Source organism: Trachinotus anak, unplaced genomic scaffold (genome assembly GCF_046630095.1).
Source record: "Trachinotus anak isolate AG129_WGS33_773 ecotype Australia unplaced genomic scaffold, CSIRO_AGI_Tana_v1 ptg000013l, whole genome shotgun sequence".
In the NCBI taxonomy this organism is placed as follows: Eukaryota; Metazoa; Chordata; class Actinopteri; order Carangiformes; family Carangidae; genus Trachinotus; species Trachinotus anak.
The window spans coordinates 18,307,053-18,328,367 of record NW_027273864.1 but is presented as its reverse complement, the minus strand read 5'-3'; the positions used below and the strand labels follow the sequence as shown (position 1 = coordinate 18,328,367).

At 41.6% G+C, this 21,315-nt stretch overlaps 1 protein-coding gene across 5 annotated transcripts in view; it reads left to right on the top strand.

The window, feature by feature from the left end:
• cacna2d2a (calcium channel, voltage-dependent, alpha 2/delta subunit 2a) overlaps positions 1 to 21,315 on the top strand; it is a 191,069-nt gene that overhangs the window by 96,105 nt on the left and 73,649 nt on the right. The gene's annotated exons all lie outside the window — the stretch shown is intronic.

Genomic DNA, 21,315 nt, shown 5'->3' with positions numbered 1-21,315 from the left:
ACATAAATTTAATTTTTGTCAGTGTAGTTCAGAGAGGCTCCAGATACGTACTCTTCTCAAGCCTTGGGCTGCTCCTTCAACCTTTTGTTTTGAAGGATGTTTTTGGCATTCCTTGAACAATTGTAAATGTTTGAAAAGCAGTGAAAAGTTTATTTGAGATGTTTAAAACATTTAAATTTTTAATGTTAGAAATGGCTTTGTAGTGTTCTCAGCAGACGGGGGGAATTATTGACGAACAAACATACAAGCGTTGATGAACAAACAGCATTAGGACTGTATTTAATATCTGACCTTTATATTGTGAAAATGAGAGTGAATGGTCTTATACTTAGACAACCTTCAAAAAAAGTAGATACTGTGTACTAAGAGGCTACAGCTGCTCTATGAAGCTTTATTATGACACAGTGGTGTATTTGGCTTTATGCTTACACACTAAAATTAAGCATCATCTTAGTTTATCATGATGACATTTGTTAATTAATACTAAACAGAAAGCACAGCTGAGGCTGATGGGATTGTGAGATCTGCAAGTATTTGGTCATAAACCCAAGAACTGGACAAAAAGATTTTGACCTGATGATGGTGCTATGTGACACATAGATAACCTAAGTTATTACAAATCATCCAATGGGGACCACAAATGTATCTATCATATGTAATGTTTTATCAATCAATAGTTATAATCAATGGTTATTCAACAGTTGTGGAGATATTTCACTCAAAACCACAAATGTCAATGCTGTGGTGGCGCTAGAGGAAAAGGTCATTAGTATTCATTCCCTAGGCAACATGAATGTATGTACTAAATTTTATGACAATCCATCCAGTTGTTGTTGAGGTATTTCCGTCTGGACCAAATTGGAGGACCAGGCAGACAGACATTACCATCCCTAAAGCCAAACCACTAGCATGGCTAAAAACTTCATTTATCTTCCTTCACCCAAGGACTAGAAGCATTAGTTGGTCCACTTTCTCAGAAATAGACACACTAATTGTGCATATGTACACGGAGGTAGACACACTCCAACACATGGATGTGCACGCGCACACACATGCACAAATCACATATCTCCTCCCATAATCTCCTCCCAAATCCCCTGGCCCCTGTCATTCAGATCTATGAACTTCCATTAGCAACCATCTGTTACAACCTGCAGCAAAGCTATTACGCTTCATACACACACACGCACACACACACACACACACACACACACACACACACACGTATGAATGGACACACATAACTCGCTCAATGTAAGGCCGGCAAACTTCTTCTAAGCCTTGAGAGAATTTGCTGAAGTGTCGCCTGTTTAACCTTCAAAGGGGAAGTCACCCGTACACACCTGCGATAGCGTCACTATGCTGCCGCCGACCGGAGATGCGTCAGAAGGTCAGCAGCCCCCCATGCACACGCAGCCTGACACACAGAATGGGAAGTCACACTCACACACAGAGATAGGTCGCAGCATTGTGTTGTAAAAGCAGATTGTTGTATCTCCAGATTATTCTATCTATAGTATTGGGTCATTCTATCTTTCCCACTGATAAAAGGTCACAACATCCCACCCACTGCTTCTTGGCAACATTTCACATTAGACAAAATGTCAGAACCTGATCTGCTTCATGCCAGTACACCGCCTCCAGCACTTTTCTTCACATCTTCAATGCACACATTTATTTTAGCTGTGAGTGTACCATTTTCAGCTCCATTTGAATGTTCTGCGTTCCCTTTTTTTTTTCTTCTTCTAAACAAATGTCAGTGTACTGCAGAAGATTTGTATTTTCTTTTTTGCCGTGTCCCTACCTCGCACAAAATCATTCATTTGAGTGACAATATAGATTCCAGGCAGGAAGTGAGGGGGGGTTGGGGGGTGGAGGGGGGCTGGGGATGGGGTGGGGGCGGGGTGGGGGGTGGGGAGGGTTGATTCAGCATCTAATTATCCAACTTCTTCTTGAATGGAAAAAATGCTTTCTGTGTTTAAGCAACTTGTTCACGTAGCAGTAGCATCTGCTTCACTCCTTCATTTCCCCATCAGCGAGAGACAAATGAATAGAAATGACTGCTGCTTTGTGCTTTTATGCAGCCGTCTCTCTCCAAGCTGCATAAAACATATATTTCTAGTCTCCCATGTGCGATTTTGTATCTGCAGAGAGAGGAGAGAAAAGGAGAGACAGAGACACTTGAATCAGGAATCGTTGTGCTAAAACGCAGACATTTTTTTTCCTTTTTTTTTTTCAATTGCAAGGCAGCACTCTTGTCTGTTCGTTGTTTTCTTTCCTAGAGGGCACAACTGAAAGATCACTTTTATGAAAAAGGCTTTTGAAAAAAGCCTCAGCAATCAAAAAGAAAATACATGTTATACTTCTGTGTGGTGAAAAAAAATGAAATAAGCACTGTGTAAAATAGTGCCTTGTTCGAATAGAAAATTGTATTTTCAAAGACAAAATGGCACAGTGTGGCCATTTACATTTCCTACTGAGACCTTTTGTAGAATGGCAATTTATCTTTTTTTTATTATTATTTATTGTGTCTTCATGGTTGCTGTTCCAAGCGTCCACCCCATCTCCACTCCCCCAGCCCCCACCCTATCAGATCACTCCACCTCCACTACCTCCTTTTCATCCCGGCGATTATCCGCCAGCTCCCTCTTATCACCATCATCAGGTGAGAGGCCATATAGCAAAATGGTTCCCATGGTGGGAAGGTAATGTTTAAACTTTTGTGGATACAGACCCCAAAGATGGAGGACGAAGACTCTTTAGTCCCTTTTTTTTTTTTTTTTTTTTAATTAATCCAGTACTAAATATTGCTGTGTTGCATAAAGATCTATGTGATAGTAACTTGCAAATGAATTTAAGATTTTTAAAGTTTATTTGGTTTCAGTAATAGAAATAATTGTGCTGTTTTTCAATGAGACCTGATCATATGTTGGAGGCTGGATGTTGCTCGCAGGCCAAGTAGTTGTGAGGTAAATAATCCCTATCTCTGATGGCTGGCCTAATATGCAAAGCCTGACTCTGACCCTGGGAAGCCGTGCTTTAATTCCAGTGTGATGGAGAGTCGGGTTCTGCTTGAGCGAGTCCCTTCTTTTATTCCTTGTGGAATGGACAAGGCAAATAATGGGCTTGTGTCCTGAAAAGGAGCTGTTAGTTCCTGACAGACCATTGATTGGAAGAACAGGAGCTGTTTTCACAGTATGGTGCTCTTACATAACCAGATTCACACATGCACGCGCACTCACAGTAGCACCAAATTTATGTAAATCTAACAAATGACTCCTAGACAGTATTTTATGTTTTGGGCACAGAAATCTCTACTGCAGGGCATACACACAGACAAATCATTTTTTATTGAATTGAAGTTCAAGTATAAACCTCATGACAGTGTAGTAAAACCCTGAATGCAGGAAGTTCATGTATACACGGACATACATGTACAACATGCATACCAGAAACCAGGTCACCCAGAGAAATTCAGGTTAGGGCAAGAACTTGGAGGGTAAAAAACCTTGGTTTACATGCAAATGTTAAGTCAGTTAGTCAGGCCTCTCCCTATCTTCTACCATATTTTTTAAGTGTATTTATAATAATTAATAATTAGGTCTTTGTTGTTTTAGATCAGCCGCAGTGAGATGTCAAACTCTGTAGCGAGGGAAGGGAGCAGTTTTGTGTTTGAATTTGAGTCAGTTTTCAGATATAATCATTTTTGATACCGAGGTGCACCGCCACATGTAATAATATTTCCTTTCATCTAGCTGCACTGCTCTCTCAGTGATGTGTTCCCTGCCTGAGGTCTCTGTCATCAACATACACTCAACTAAACCCTGAGTTGCACATATGAGTTACACATGCATGTAGATTCACCAAAATAATCAGGCTTGACCAGCAGCAACCTAGATGTTTTAATGGGGATTCTCTGAGCCCATAACCTAATTGGAGAAGCAGGTTTTCATGCTTAAGAAGAATACTGCAGAAACACAGTGACAGGTTTAATAATTGGAGAAGATGCTGCTTGCTGCATAGATTTGAGTAATCTGATTTGCAAAAGGCATTTTTTTGTTTGTCCTAAAAAAACAAAACAAAACACAAGAGCCATTGGTTTGATGCTTTCACAAATCGCAGCTTTAGTCATGTAGAGGAATGAATGGCCTTGTAATTACTGCATTGTGAGCGTTTTCAGTAAAATGTAGTGGTGCACTGTTTACAACTGACAAATCCAACACACAAAAAAAGGGAAAATGCTTAAAGTGAACTTGAGTAGCTAATGTTGGTTTGCTCCAGATCACCTGGCTTTTCTGGAAAACTGTGCCAGTGAGGAGTGAAAAAAAATGCCCGGAGTAATATGAAAGATCTATTCTTTGCAGAGCAAACAGAGCTTTGGCACTTAAGCTCAGCCACACGAGAATGATCCAAGAGATCAACTTCACTGGACCACCACAGTTCTTCAAGAACAGCTCAGTTTCGCCAGAAATAGTTAGTGTCTTATTGTTCCGCCTGTGCTTCAGCAGCTGGATGGACTTAGACAATTATAAGTGATATTCAGAGAAGCTGTTTGCCCGCTCTATAGGTGCCTTCACCGGTGCTATTGTATAATTTTGCAGCGGCGGGACTGCAGGAAATGAAAAGTTTCACTTTACGCAAAAGACAAAAAAAAAAAAAGGATGAGTGTGATGTTTGAGTTTGAGAAGAGGAGAGGTCATGCAGCTCCTATTGCTCACAGGAGGAATGACATTACTTTGTTTCTACCTGGGCTGGTGTTGACTCTGTTTAAAAATTCTCATCATGGTTAATGTACACAATCCCTACCACTTGTCCCCGCAGAGTTTGGACGCTCACGCAGAGAGGCCAAGGGAATCAGAGGTCGGCTTGCCTTTATTTTGCACTTCCATCAGAGCAAGCAGTTAATCTTTGCTCGGCCCCAGCTTATCTGGGCGCCTGCCACCCAAGCCCTGCCCAGGGAGAAAGGCATCACATGGCTCAGCCTTCTCCTCCCTCCCCTCAGCTCAGTTCTCCTTGGCTGACTGGGGGAGGTGGCTGCAGATTGAATTATTCTCTCCGTTCCATTTCTTCCAAGTTTGCATTCATTTGCACTGTGCTGTCACTTCTCTTCTGTTGTGTTTGTTTCTTAAGTGAAAGCCGTTCAGAGTCTGTCTCAGCTTGTTGCGTTGTCTCATATCACTTGTGGCATTGGGGCTGCAATAGTGGCCATGCAAAAAAATAAACGAAAAGAAAACGGGACTTTTATTGGTGTTAGTGCAGATTTGTAGAAGCAAATTCCCAGAGCTTCCCTGCCGGCACGTTTTACACATGCTGTGTGTTTGTGTGCATGTGTGCGTGCCAAGGTTCCCACAGGTTTTTCACACATTACATTCAGTGACTTTTTGGTGACTTGTATGGTGATGTTTATCAGCTTTTTAATGCACCTTTTGGGATAAGACTGAATCTAATGATTATTTTCATTCCAACTGAAAATAATCTGTTGATTATTAACCTGATTATTAACCTCACATGTGTGCATCGTGTTTGGACAATTTAAAGACTCTTCTACTGAAGTTAAATTAGTCTCTGGTGTATGCTTCACTCCTCAGGAGGAGTTTTGAGTGTACACTGTCCAACTTCTGGCTCACCTGGCTCTTCTTTGCAGCCCGTTGCCCCTCCCCCTCTTCCTTCTCTTCCTCATCCATGATTTCTGCCCCACTGTCTTGAGCTCTGACAGCCTGTCATAACTCTGTCAGCCTGTTATAGCCTGTCATAACATAATGACCTAACACTTTTCATGATTGGCAGGTGTTTTTCCTTACAGGCCAATGAAGTAGGGTAAAGGAGATGATGTGGTTTGATGCCCAGTTACCTTGTTTCTTCACTGACTGACAGGTGGCTCCCCAAACTACACAAAGAGAAGGCCTGCTTGTTTGTTTATCGCCCTTTTTATTCATCCTGCGCTTGAAAAACTGTACAGCAGCTGTCGGCTATAGCTTTGGCTCATTGGAAGCAGTGACCAGGGGGATGGGACACTGTCTTCCTCTGCTGGATGAGTGACAGGAGAAGGGCGTAGGAATGGGAAAAGAAGGAAAGGGAAGATAGGAGCTTGCCCAGAGGCAGCGGTGGAGCGTTGAGGTGCTGAGGTGGGGGGTGGGGGGGGTGGGGGGGGGGGGGGGGGTTACGCTTCAGAGAGACAGTCGAGGAGAATCTCAAATATTGACCTTGGAAAACCACCTCTATGATAATAATTATCTCACTCTGGCCCCTTCTCGTTCTCTACTCTCTTGCCTGTTTTACTGTCTTTCTCCTGTTCCTCATGTCTCTCTCCTTTTTGTGTATGTGTGTGCGTGTATCTGTGTGTGTGTGTGTGTGTGTGTGTGTGTGTGTGTGTGTGTGTGTGTGTGTGTGTGTCCTTTGCTCTTGTAATCTTAGCGACCTCAGATAAAAGCAACCTGGCTCTTTTTCTTCTCTTTGATACACATTAATCCCTATCATTGATTACAAGCTCAGGTTCAGCTTATCACAATAAGCCTCTACCATTTGACCCCCCCCCCCCATCCCATACTGTATGGTTTATAATACCAACACCCATACATTACACTCATGCACTCAAGGGGTATGAGGTTTAGTTCCACAAGTGTGTGTGTATGTTCAACAAACTAAAAACAGCATTGTTACAAAACTGGTTACTGGGCTTTTCCAAATGAATGGTAAATAATAATAAAAATCCAAAATGTCTTGTTTATTGCAGTATTACACTAGTGCCGTTTAAAAGCACATTTAGTTTTCATTAATATCTCATTCTTTATGATGTGTGTGTGTGTGTGTGTGTGTGTGTGTGTGTGTGTGTGTGTGTGTGTGTGTGTATATATATATATATATATATATATATATATATATATATATATATATATATATATATATATATATATATATATATATGTATTGCACTGTCCTATTCTAACTCATCTTCGAATGATAATCAGTTCTAGGATCTTTAAGAAGAATATTCGCCATAAACTCTAGATATAGAATTTTTTAAACTCGAAAAAGTGCAGCGGACTTAAAGAAGGTTTTTCCAACCATGGTTCTTGTCTGAAATACTCCTCTCAGGCTGCAGGTACAACATCCACCAATCAGGGGGTAGGACAAAAAAAGCTCTTTGTAGCCTGAGAGACAAAACACAGGGCAAAGAAAAGCCCACAAAGCAGTTGATGCTACTTGGGAAGTTTAACTGCTGAGAACAGAAGAAAGCAACCTAGACAGCTTATCAACATTTTTATAACCTCCCTCTCTTCTCTCAACTGAAGACAGTAAGGAGACATCGTATAGAGGAATCAAACTAAGTTCATAGTGGTGGTAGTGGTGGTTGGGTTTTGGGGGGTTGGAAAAGTGGAAATTATGCCTTATATACACTTAACTAAATCTCCTTCACAAATAAAATCCTTGCTCTCACTGTCTGACAAAACCTGGAAAGTTTAGGTAAAACTTCATGCGCACTGTACACAGGTGTTTCAGTGTAAAGCTCTAATCTAATACTGTTACTGTATTACGGTGCATGATAATGACATATTTTAGAGGCATGGTTCATTTTATTCTCACCCTGTTTTGAAACCTGGCTCGCAGCGCTACCATTTTAGATGACACTGTGGTGCTGCTTCTTAAAGACAGCCACAGCGAAGTATGCTGAGTGAAGGCGGAGGAGTACATCTATTCATTTAAATTGGTGCTAATGGCAGACTATTTAAAAGTCAATTAATTGCCAGGGGCCAAATGCACAGTGGCAGTTAATGCTGTCACAATGCTGAGTAGTAATTGGATGTGGTGAGGGGATGTGCCTGTGTGTGTGTGTGTGTGTGTGTGCTAGTGTGTATTCCTCTTGTCTGAAACTGGGTGGCCACCTACTGTACCTCCAAAAGCTCTCAACAAAAGGACTGTCTCCTGTAGATGATATTTGTCACAAGGCAGAGCATCATGGGAGAACAGCATAATAGTCTGGATTTGGTTTGTGGTGTCGTTTGTGGAGATGTATCCATCCACATGCTTTGATGTAACATGTTTGTTTTCAATTTTCAGTCGCTTTCACTTTGTTTTCTTTGACTACGCACTATTATTTCTGAAATCAACTTTTGAAACCCTTGTCTGTTTCCCTATTTGTTTTTCTCAGTTTGACATCACTACCCCCATCTCCATTCTCTCTCACCTTTTCATCCTCTCCCTCACTTTATCATCCTCTTCATGGCAGAGAGAGAGAGAGAGGCAGAGAGGGCCTGAGATCGATGTTGGGCCTGCGCACACAGAGACCGGCAGCTGGCTGAATCGGAGTGATCGATCAGGCACAGAGCATTTACTCTGCCAGACTGCTGGGCCTTTGTGGATGGAGATTATTTCTAAATTATTACAGGAGGCAGATGCTTGTCAGATGATGCTCTCTGTCAAGGTTATACTGCTTCACTGCTGCCTAGCTCTCTCCTTCTCACTTTCTCCCTCACACTTTTGCTTTCTTCATCTTCTTAAAATTGTCTACTTTCCCTCCTTTTATCGTTATCGTCTGCAAAGGTTCTTCCTCACAGCTCTTTGATTTTACGTAGCTGCCTTTCTTGCAGGTTGTTTTCCTAACAGCAGATATGTTTAGCATGATGTAGGTGAGGTTAAAGTCGTACAGTGTATTCTGCTCAAGTAATGAGAAACTGAAAATGCCATCTAGTAAATTGACTTTATACACGCAGATAGAATGGGCTCCGCAGTATAATCTTTGACCAATGTTAGTCTATAATGGTGCTGAATATATAGCAGGCTGCTGTGTGTTTGAAGCTTTCTTGAAAATGAGTTTGTTCTGTCTGGAACAATTTAAATGAGGTATTTTCATTCTCTGCCCTTCAACAACACTGAGCGCCCGTGTTCTTTAAAAAACAGATGCATGTTGATAGCCTTTGTGCATCTTTGTGCTGGGTGGGTGCCGTATGTGTGTGTGCGCACGTGTTATGAAGTGGATAAGCCTGTGCATGCGTGCGCGTGTTTAAAACTGATAATTCAAGTCTGAGACGTCTTGAATGTGTGCGTTTGCACCCTTGTTAGGCTGATTAGATTTGCTAACGTTCTTGTATGCCCTGGGCTCTACCTCTTGTCGTCTCATTCATTTACCCTCAGCACTGTTTTAGTAGTATGATCATATATTCTCATGGTCAGCATAAATTAGCCCAATTCTTCTGTTAATTTCACACGACATGACATATCACAGTCACTGCCGTTGGGATTCAGTTTTTCTATCTACAATCCTCCATCCAGATTTAGTTTCTTTAGAACGTCTAATATCCCTTTATTCTGGCAGTGTATTAATGTATGTTGATGTATTCTGTAAAAAAAAAACAAAAAAAACAAAAACAGAAAGTTCTGCCAGTTTCTATGAAAAGGAACAAGCTGACCCTCCTGTGTTTTATCCATAATCAGTTGAGAACATCAATTTCAGTGTAATCTTCTCATGTCCAGCACATGGATGTGTCTGATGTGTGTTTAGCCAAGCAGTAGCAGTAGTTACCATCTGTTTCCAATTAAATATTGCGCATGTTTCAAAAAACAGAATATATGAATAATCTTTTTTTTAAGATATTTTTTGGGGCATTTTTTGCCTTTATTGACAGGACAGTAGAGAGTGACAGGAAAGGGGCAGAGAGAGAGGGGGAATGACACGCAGGAAAGAGTCAGACCGGTCAGGAGTCGAGCCAGCGCTCGCCTGCTGAGAGCATCTGCTCATGTGGTACGCGCCCTAACCACTCCGCCATCAGGCCGCCTCTATATGAATACTCTTAACAGGACATTTAAAGCCTCTGGACAGTAAAGCCCAGCCTGACAAGTGTCCTAGATGGATTTGAACCAGGGACAAGGCAGTTATATGGTATGCATCTTAGACCCAATGCCTAACTGGATACCTCTTTTTTTTATTATGGGTGACTGATGGAATTTAATAGTCACTACTGCAGTGCAGTTATGTATTTGAATAATTTGTTTTCATTTTCTCTTTATTGAGCTCAATTACTGCACAAATTTAAATTGCTGGCCTTGTTGTGTGAAAAGTGAGAAATTAGCTTTCCAACAGCCCCAAAAATGTCTTATTTACATGTTTATCTTGTTAGCTAGCAAGAGTCATCAGTACAGCTTTGACTCAGCTGGGTTGTGTTTCTGTTAAGTTTTAACAATTTGCAGCCTGACTGTGTGATGACAGCACTTACACCATGCTGTGTGCAGTCTCTGCATGTGTGTGAACTGAAAATGATATAGACAGCATGGGAGTTGTTGACAGGCATTTCTTTGCAGTGGTAATTAGTTACTACTTATGTACAGTGCCTGTCTTAAAGGCAAGGTAGACTAAACACATCAGTGATGATATTAAAACGTATGTCCTCATCTGACTCTAGATAAGAAAAAAAGGCCTATTTCAAAATCTTCCTCAATATGTAGCAGACATGTTTATACAATCTGTGGTAGTTACTGTCTAAACATCCACGATGGCTCCAGACTATATAGTATGATATAACTACATGCAGTTTGTACTTGGATCATGCTGAACTCAAGATGATATTTCACAAATGAAATATAAAAACACATAAAACATTCACTCTAGTGTATCGGCACCTCAGAAAGTACAGACACACTCTAACCACATCTGACAGAGATGAAAAGAAAGCTCTGGGATTATTTTCTTAGACAGGACGGGGAGGGAACAAATCAGCATCAGAAGATTTTAAAATGAGAACGAAGGATTGAGCGCAGAGTAAGTCATTACACCTTTTGTCCTTTTTTTCATAACTGTCCCTTTTTTATTCTATTGGCTGTTTTTACATGTGTGCCCATATTGAGTATCCTACACTACGTTATCATCAGTCAGAGCAGTTGTGAATTCTGAGCATCATCCACGTCCTTTGTTAAGTATTCAGAGAATCATCTCTCGTTGACCGAGGAGAATAGACCTTATGAGGACGAGGCACAACAGACTGATCAAACATTTACATTGTTAGACTGATGTTGTTTGCATTAATATATGAAACCTGGTAGCAAGCTAGTTACTCTCCACACAATGAAAACAGTCTCCTTCATTTCTTAGTCAAAAGGCTTATTCACTTAAAAGTCTGACAGATTATCATTTGAAATTCCACCATCCTGTACCTGCAAACTGAAACTGATTATAGCTGCATCTAATATAGTTTTTGCCAACAGAAGTTTAATATTCACATTGGATTTACAGAAACACTAGATGAGTGACGAATTCAAGGAAAAACCTCAATAAATGAAGTGGAGAAACGTAACCTATGCAGCTGCTTCCATACGAGTGTATTGCATGGTACAATTAATCCATCCAATCATGCTGTGTGGCAGGTATAAAAATGCTGAACAGGCCCAGTTGATACTGATTTTGTATCAAAGAGGGTTCATTGTTGGGGCAAAGATGCCAGAAGTGACTAAAGTGACATCTGGATTTAGATCTATGGGTTAGACATCAGTTAATAGGGTCAGAGAGTTTTGGTCAACAGCAGACAATTTATGACGATGCATTGTGCATTAGTGCAATATGTATGAAAAACTCCTCCTCGGTTAAATGAGAATGTCAGTGCAGGTCATGCTGAGACTGTGTCAGCAAGAACAGTCTGTCCACAATTACATAGACAGGGATATCATAGTAAGGTTGCTGTGCAAACCTGTAGAATATCTCTTAGCAAAACACAGGACAGACACTCCTGAGGTATGTTGCATTTCAGGCTAGATTAATAATAATAAATAATAAATGTTGTCTTTGGTCACTTTACATATCCAATTCGTGTTAATCCTTTTCTTAAAGTTTGTGTATTATAAATCCTCCTGACTGATCACCAAGAGAAATGGCTTGTTAGTATTGTTAATCTGACTTTGAAATTATATTGTTGGTCAAATAATTAAAATGGTTCCACATATTAATTCTGCTTAACACCCAAATTGAACAACAAACCCCTCATTACAGAGATGAATGCACATTTGAGAATTCAGTGGTGCAAAAAGCACCGGTCTACAGAGAGGTGGGAAAAAGTGATGTGGTCAGATGAGTCATCCTTTACTATATTCTTGACAAGTAGGCGAGTGCATGTGTGGTATATTCAAAGACAATGGCACAGGACCCAATGCTCGGCCCCTATAGTGAGGGGATCCGGTCTGTTATGCTGTAGAGGGCATTTTGCTGACATGGTTTGTGTCTGCTTGGCTCCTTAGAGGGAAGAGCCCTGAAAATCAATACAAAGTTGTTCTGAGTGGTCACCTTTATCCTGTGATGACACATTGCTTTTCTGATGGGAGTGGTCTCTTCCAGGGTGACAGTGCCCCCATCTCTAGGGCATGAGCGGTCACTGAGTGGTTTGTTGACCATGGAAATAATGTGAATGGTATGCTATGGCATTTGTAGATCTCAACCCAGTTGAAAACCTGAGGGAGAATTTGCACAGATGTCCAAAACAGCACTCTCCACCACCATCATCAAAACACCAGAAGAAGTAATATCTTTTGAAAGATTGGTGTCCATCTGTCTAGTAGAGTTCAAAGACTTGTAGAATCGATGAAGGCACATGGTCACCCACCACCTTACTAAGACGCTTTATGTAGATTTTTCCTTTCATTTGACACCAGTCTGTAAACCTGAATACCTCATGGGGCTGAGATACGTTTGGATGACTGAACATGATACATTTAGTGAACAACATACATAAGAATTTTAGAAGTCTGATTATTATACATGTTGATGTATAGTAATCAGACAGTGAGGTAGTAAAAGCAAGTAAGTACAAGCGGATCACAGCAGAAATGCTAATTAAGTGTGTGACGTGTTGAATTGTAAGTGTGTGCTAATATCATACGACCAGTTACTTGTGATTACACAAACCATCTTTCTGTGTTTTCTTTCTCCACGGTAAACCGTAGGTATTTTAATGCCAGGGCACTTAGCTCCGTTTCGCTCTCGTTGAAAAGATCTCTTCTGGGAGAGAGAGAGAGACAGTATGGTGGGAAGGAGCGGTGGAGGTGGGGGTGACAGAGAAATGAAGGAGAGATGAAGCCTGGATGGGGAGAGAGAGCGGGTGATGAGAAGAAGGGAAGTGAGAGGGATTAATTGTTCACCCAGGAGAGGGAGATAACATCAGATGTTTAAAAGCCGCCACAACTAATCCTGTCATTTCTTGGACCAGAATAATGAAAATGGAGAAATGATATCTCTTGGAGAACTGGAAACCGAGCTAATCTGTATGCCTGTAACGAGCACGTTTGTGATTGCTAAATGGTCTACAGATTATGGTATATTTCTAGTTGCGTGGTGTCATCTTCCAGTGTGATTACGGCTAAAAAATGTGCTTTTATTGGATGTTTTACCTCATTGTGTATTTCCTCTTTGACTCATTATATGTATATAATTTTTAGAGATATACTGTGTTTATTGTAACATAATTGGATAGGTGAAGCATTGCGCTTTTACCTTATGCAACATGTTTTAGTCCATTAACTGCAAATCACATATTTTTTAACATTACTCCTGACAATTTCCAAAAGCATACCGTATGATTTCAGACTGATTGCCTGTTTTTCAGCAGCTATTTCCATCAATTTCATGACAGTATGGAAATCAAGTTACATGGACAGACATACACTGTAGGTTAAATACTCATATTGCACAAATTGTGCCATTATTATCATCATTTTTTTCATCTTATCACTGCTGTGAAAGAGCATGGCATTCAGCAACTACAGTATGTTGTGTCAAAGTAAACCCAATGAGACGAACAATAAACAAACGTGGACATCAAGAAAAAGGAATAGTGTGAATTTTGTCATTGAAACAGGCAGTCCTCCAGTTTGATGTTGATGTTGCAGTATTATGACAAAGGTGACAAAACATTTACTGTTGTGGTTTATCTCAGGCAAGTCTCTCGAACTTCATTCCATAACTGAAATGTAAGTCACCTAAGTCAGTATTAAAACATACGGTAAACTAATTTATAGAATACACAGTTTATAGCTAATGGGCTAAAACATTCAAAACCATCTGTACGGTCCTTTAAAATCTAGAGTCAACTCCTGATGTTCTGTATGGGGCCAGCTCTCTGTCCTACTTCTGCATGTGTTTGCTCTTCTATCCAAGTGGCTCTCTTTCTTCCTCTGTGACCCACACCTGCCGTTCTCTCCATCATCTCTTCCACCCTTTGGTGCCACGGCACTCCCCGTCCTCCCCTGTCATATCTGTCATAGGCATTCAGTTGCCGGTGTTGCTCTAGGCTTCAAATTTAATTTGGTTTCAATCTGCTGTAATTGCTTTGAGAGACGGCCGTGTCTGCATGTTTTTCCTCTCCTCTGTCTGCTGGAAAACTAGATGGATAGGGTGTGTGTATGTGTGCGCAAGCGTTAAGTGTGTCTATGTACATGGATGAATGTGACTGAAGGTGTGTACTCGTGTGCACATGTGTGTAAATCCTGAACAAATGCGCGGCCACACACTGTCAATGATACACTTTGTCAAACCCCAGCTGCTGTCACTGGACTCTATGTCGCTTTGAACGCTTTTGTCAGACACCATACACGTTCTCTTTGTAGCCGAAAAGTTGCAGGGAGGGTAGGGAGCAAGGTAAATCTGCAAGACATCACAAAATATCTTTTGGAAACACATCATGACCTTTTAGTTGAATAATAAACCCTCTTATATAAGCCCTGAATGTGTAACTCTCTCTCATTATTCTACCAGCAATCTAAAGTAAGAGGGAGGGTGATTGAAGTAAAGGGCAAAAAACAGACAGACAAAAAAAAAAAATAAACTGTTTGCCCTTGAACTGCAGACGGTGCTGTGGTGAGGCGAGGTGAGAGGGAGGGTGCTACACTGATGGACTGAGATAATATTGGTATGGCTTTGTGTTTTAAAAAATCCCCTCCTCTCGTGGTTTTTCGTCTTTTTCCCTCTGCCTCTATTGTGTCCTGGCCAAGTCACATACATATATAAATATACCTATACATATACATATACATATACATATACATATAAACGGCGCATATATATCACTCTCACCTCTGATCAAGGAGACGTTTGCCCTGCATCTTGATGCTGTATTTGCTCTGCTCCTCCCCACCCAACCTGCTGAGAAGGCGGAAGAAACAAGCAGGTCATGCAGGCAATCATACACACCTGTTAACAGATGTACAGACTAAAAGAGCAGTCATTTGCTCTGTTTCTCTCTGGTGGAATGTCATTGGGCTTCTTTTATTTGACTTATTTATTTTTAGCTATCGCTGGTTCCAGACAATGGGTATGCAATTTTCTCCTTCTCACTCACCTGCAAGGCCAATGCCTGAGTAAACAAGACGTCTGAATCTTTTTTTTTTTTTTTTTGTAAATGGCGCCTTTAGGCCCCCTTCCTTCCTCCCTCACTCTGTCCCAGTTGTCTGGTTGATGCCAGCAACAGAAGGAAAGGCTGGGCAGCAGTTTGGGCATGCCTGTGACTATCTGTCAAACAATAGACAGTGAGCCCAACCAGCCAGATACTCACATGTCACTGAGCTAATCCTGGCCCCATCGACACACTGCTCTGCCTGCACGCTCACCCTGAGCCCCCTGCTGGCCCCTGCATGTAGGACACTTGGCTACCTGTGAGCAGTCGATGCTGCAGATCTGTGTGGTATTGACTCACTGTGATGTCCCTGGCGTGACCTTGTTTGACCTTTACATCCTTTAAATTAGTGCTGGGTATGTGCATCGTGACCTGTGTATATACACGTGGTTTTGCATTCATGTGCGCCTGTGAGTAAATGATGTGATCAAGCTGTTTGTAGCATTTATCCCATAGGAGCTTTAATTGAATTTATAGTAGTAATTGCTCCAGTGAATGATAATGTTTAGTACAATGGTCTTTGGCCTCGTTCTGTGGTAAGATGAGTCTGCCACTTAGCTTCAAAGGCTCTGAGGTTTAATGAGTGAAATGCATATTATTTTGAATATAAAGTATCTCAGATGAAAGAAAAAAGTGCCCCAATTAGTAGAGAATTAACATTGTTTTTAATGGAGATACATCAGCGGTCAGTAATATATTAGATTAGCTCATTCGCTCCTGTGACATTGCTTCTAACATAATCGTACTTTGATTATATCCGTATTATAAACTTAGAAGTAGACTGATTAGTACACAAGAGCTTATGATCAAGGTCGATTATTTTCAGTGTAGCTCTGAAGAACCATTGTGAGGGAGCAGAGAGCTGCTGTATTGTTCCAATGTAAAGACAGCTGGTTTTTTTTTTGTTTTTTTTTTGTCTCATTGAACTATACAGACCACAATGCTGGCAATTGTGGAAATATGTTGTTTCTGTGGGCCTGTGTTGAGTGTAGAAAAGCTGCTGTTTGATTTTGAAAAGCTGGTGAGATGATGATGATGATGATGATGATGATGATGATGATGATGATGCTGCTGCTGCTATGGGTAGGTGACAGCTCGCGTCTTCCAGATCGGGTCTCCGTGGAAACAGCAGAGTGGAGCTGGAAATATGTCGCGATGAGTGGGGAAATGCAAAAGAAAGTGTTAACATTTCTGTTGTGAAGGGGGGAGATTATAAGGGGGGGGCGGGGCACAAAGGCAGGGATTATCTCAGCACATGCTACAATAGCACTACACACAGCCTCTGCAAATGGGCCTGCCACAGGGTGCTTTGGATCACAGAACAAAGACAGGGTCTCCCACCCATCCATGCAGATCCTCTGTCAGAGTTAGCTAATAAGGACTACAATACCCAGCTGCCAGTAGCAAACCAGCCAGGGACCTGGAATTAAGGGTCATTATTTCTCCTCATTATGGACTATTGCATTGTTTGACCACTCTGAAGAGGAAAGTCTATTCCTATTATCGCTGTCCTCCTTCCAGTACTTTGAAATTGGATGTTTTTGTCGTTTCAGTCACTCTACAGAGAGGAATGTGTAATAATGCAGGCAATAAAAACATGTCATAAGTCTTCAAGCTTCTTTCCATTTCACCCCGCGTTACCGATGAGTTCTGCAGTCTGTGAAGTCAATTTAACTGTTTTGAAGTTGGTTTGTGACTGTGTTGTTGGAATTAATATGGCGTTAGAAGACGGAGTAAGTTTGAGGGCAGTAAACTGAGACAGATGGAGAGAAATGGAGTACAGCATACGATGGCTGGATAAAACAGCCAAGCGAAGAGGAGAGATAAAAGGATGGTGTGAGAAGGAAAGGTGGTGGTGGTGGTGGGGGGGGGGGTGCCAGCGAGGGTGTGAGGCGAAGTGAAAGTGAGTTTGTCTGTGATGTTTTAAAATTCTGGAGTGGAAAGTCCCTCCATCTGTTATTGTGGGACGGTTCTGACTCAGTGATTTCTATGATTGGCCTTAATCCCGGCCGAGTGGAGAAGACAGAATGAAGAGCTTAAAGCAGACTGCTCTCACTCTGACAGGCTCCACTGGCTGCTGCTGCTGCTGCTGCTGCTGCTGCTGCTGCTGCTGCTGCTGCTGCTACTGCTGGGGTTCACTGGCACACTCAGTCTGCTGCCGCCTAATGGATTAACGGCTGCATGACACTACACCTCTCTTCACTACTACAGCACATTGAGCAGCTTTTAAGGCCATGACACAGCAGTGACATTTTGATATAATATAAATTTGTCAGCAGCCGTGACACACAGCGGTTTTCACTCAAATTTTAAAGCTCCTTGTGTTCTCTGTGATGATCGTGTCCTCATATGTCACCATACACCATGGGAGCTGTACAGCCCACAGATGGATCATGTCCTTTACACTGTCTCTAAGTATACAAAGCATTTGCTGATGTGTCCTCGTGATCCTGTATGTGTCAGTAGATATAGTAAAGATGTAGTTTGCAGTAATGCTGCATCTGAATATGTAATTCAACAATGTGGGAAGGACCCTTAAGAAAGCTGTTCTATATTTAGACATCTTTTTTCAAAGAGCTTAGTGGCTCACCATTATGATTGTCACCGTTCACAGCAGCCAATCATTGGAAAATTTACTAAGGGTCTTCCCTCGCTGTATCAGTCGCACTGAGAAGGTTAAGTGACCTCAGCAGAGTCATTTCACAGTCTTTTGGTCCCCAAGGTGACTTAAGCGCTCCCAGGAACCGAGCTGAGGGGGTCATTTGGAACATGTTAAGTACCTTGATTCAAGGCTGCAATCACACGTACAGACCGTGTCGTGTTTTCTCAAGTGCCCTCTCGCTCAAACACACACTTTTTAGCGCTGTTTTAGAGTGTCCCTCCAGATCACACAGACGACAATGTGGTATGTCGAGTGCCCTTTAAGTTAATGCTCAGTGGAAGGGCCTAACAGGCTGCTGCAACCACACAAGCGGCCTGGTGTGGAGTTGGCGCTCACCACAGCATGACGCTGTCCATCCCTGGTGTGCTGTCATTCCCCTCGAAATAACATGACTTTGAGTGATTAAACTGCTCCCCTCTGGAACAGAGCAAACTGAACAGTTATGAATATTAAAGATCCTAATCGTCTCATGCTGAGCTTTTCCTTTTTTTTTTTTTTTCTGTGTTTTTATTCTATAACTTCACAGTGAGGGACCACGGCTTTTTCAGCGGCAGGGTTCTTCGACAGCGGAGACATCACCAAGCTGCACAGCCTGCTCCTTGGCTGTTTGTAAAAGTATACTGTCATCTGCACCATTATGTACATGTGTTTGCATACATGACAGACTCCATTGTGTGTTGTTTCAGGTTGCAGACCTTGTGGAGGCACTTCACATGCCACTATCCATTACAGAGTTGTGTTTATGGTTCTTGACCTTGCCTGAAGGCATGGTGACAAATGGCCCAACATGTGATGCATTGTGTGTCAAGGTTACAAAGGCAGTAACATTGGAGGCCCGTGCTCATGTTGTCGACTCGCCTGGTGTCTTTGTGCCTGTATGCTGTAGTGTTATTTGCTGTGTTGTGTGGGCCTGTAGTGAGCTTATCTGTGCTGTACTGTGCTGATCTCACTATGCTCATCCAGTACTCTAAGCTGCTTGGGCTCCAGCCACCAGCATAGATGATATATCCCTGCCCCCCTCCTTCCCACATCTTTCACTCTGATTCATTGGCTGTTTGTGTTGCCCATCCATCTGGGCCAACACAGAGGAAGGGAAGACACATGAAGACACATGGCTGTTTTGGAGCACAGGGACTGCATTAAGCTGCTAGGGAAGAGATAGGGTCCCAGAGAAATGGTGGCCTACTGGGGGCCGAGGGAGGAAGAATACAGAGGGAGAGGCAGCTGGAGAAACTGAGCTGAAAAAAAAAAAAAAAAAACGTGGGCTACTCAGGGGGGAGACAAATGGATTTTCTAAATGGACAGAGTAGAGATTCTTACTGACAGATTTAATCCTGAGAAAAAGACTGAGCCAAGAGGATGAAAGGGTAGTTAGATCACAGATCATGACAGAGAGTTCAGGGTGAAAAGGAAACTCTTCTGCAAATACAACTTATTTTCTGTGCCCTCAAAGATATCATGCATATTAATAAAAAAAAAGAAAAACAGTTGCTGTGAAAAAGAGTAACATCATATGGCTCTAATTTTCAGGATAACCTCAGATGAGGCAAATGCAGTGAGATTATTGTTCAGCTGCTCTGTGTTTATCCCTAATTGAAAAATGTAGAGTTGATAATTTCACCGAGAGATTACCACTGTGGCGCTGCCCTTTAGCATGGCTGACCCTCTTTAACAGAAAGCCACGCAATTACTGTCTTTTCTAATGGACTCTTGGTAATAATTTCAATGCGCTAATTAGATCTGCATTTCATTGTTTCATTTTCCTTTTGTCTCATTAGGAAATGAATGAAATCTTATTATTGTTATTTAAGGCTTGTTCAGGTGATTAAAAGCACAATGCAAACACATAAAGACACAGAGGACTCAAACTGATCCACATTTCCTGCTATTATGTGCCGCAAATTAGGTTAGTGACATCACATTATGTACATACTTTAAACCATTATGCTCAATGAATGTCCCTATACGATATTTGTAAGAGCCCAGACTGATATTCTCTGCCTGGGATATGTGTGTGTGTCTGTTGAGAGGAGGTGGAGCAGCAATGTGAGTCTGCTGAGATGAGGTGGGCGGGGCTTGTAATAGGAATGGGACATCTTTCACTATGATGAAAGTTTATGTCTTGTGTGTTTTTGGTAGATAAAAAGCCCCCTGTGGTTGGGGAGCGGGGAGCCTTCAGTGTGGCTCCACAAATGAATGAGCTCTAAATAGGGCTGGTCATTTTAGAGCCCTGGGACTAAATGGCCAATCACACTATTCTGGGGCAGGAACTAGATCGCCCCCTAGAGGCCTGGGGAAACCTAGATACTGAGGCAAGAGAGGGAGGGAGGGATACACTGTGGGGAAAAGGAGACACTCCAAGGCTTCACCATATTTACCACTTGGATGACTTCCTATATGAGAGGCCTATATACAGTAAGCTTCTTCAGAGATAAGCCTAAGCTACGTCATGGTAAATGATGTTAGACTATTAAAGCAAATTTTCATGACAACATCAGAGGGTAGTGGTGTTTTTGATACTAGCTGGATATGTTAGTTTAGTTTATTTTCATAAAGCAGTAACTAACACTCTGTCTATCGACACACTATCATTGTGATTGTGTCAGAAACAACTTGACAGCAGCTTCAACTATGAATTTTAATAACAGCAAACATTACCATTCTAGCTAATATCTACTTCTTATCTATAAGGAAGGACAAATATCTTGTTAGCTTGTTGGCAAAGCAAACATCCACCAGGGAAAAGTGCACACAGCTTAAAGACAAAAAACTGACCTGCATGTAAAGATCAGTCAGTATGGATTTGGACTAGTGTGGATCTACCTAAGTACCACAGATAATAATGATCGGTGCCTTGGCTTACTACTAGCACAAGTCTGTTTACCTTATGTCTCATACCTCTGCTCAGCTGTTACTCAGACAAACATATATTTACACTAATATCACTATAGCAATATTTAACTTCACTTTTGTATTTATGATGATAAAAATTCTCTGATGTTGATGCACGTGTCTGGGATTTTTAAGGTTATTGATCAATAAAGTCACTGTTTTTTTAAGTTAAAAAAAGCACATATATCCATTAAATCAATTCATGGCTTCTAACAGCGTTAAGAGCTTAGTAGGTTCACCAATAGGATGTGCACAAACAGTTTTTTGATGGACCATCTTGTTGGGTTTGGTGCTCACTAATCCTCTGAATGTATCTGTTGATTTACAGCTGTACTGGCTTTTGTAGGGAACAAGGTCACAGTGTCTGTCTCTGTCTCACACACATATATCCCACTG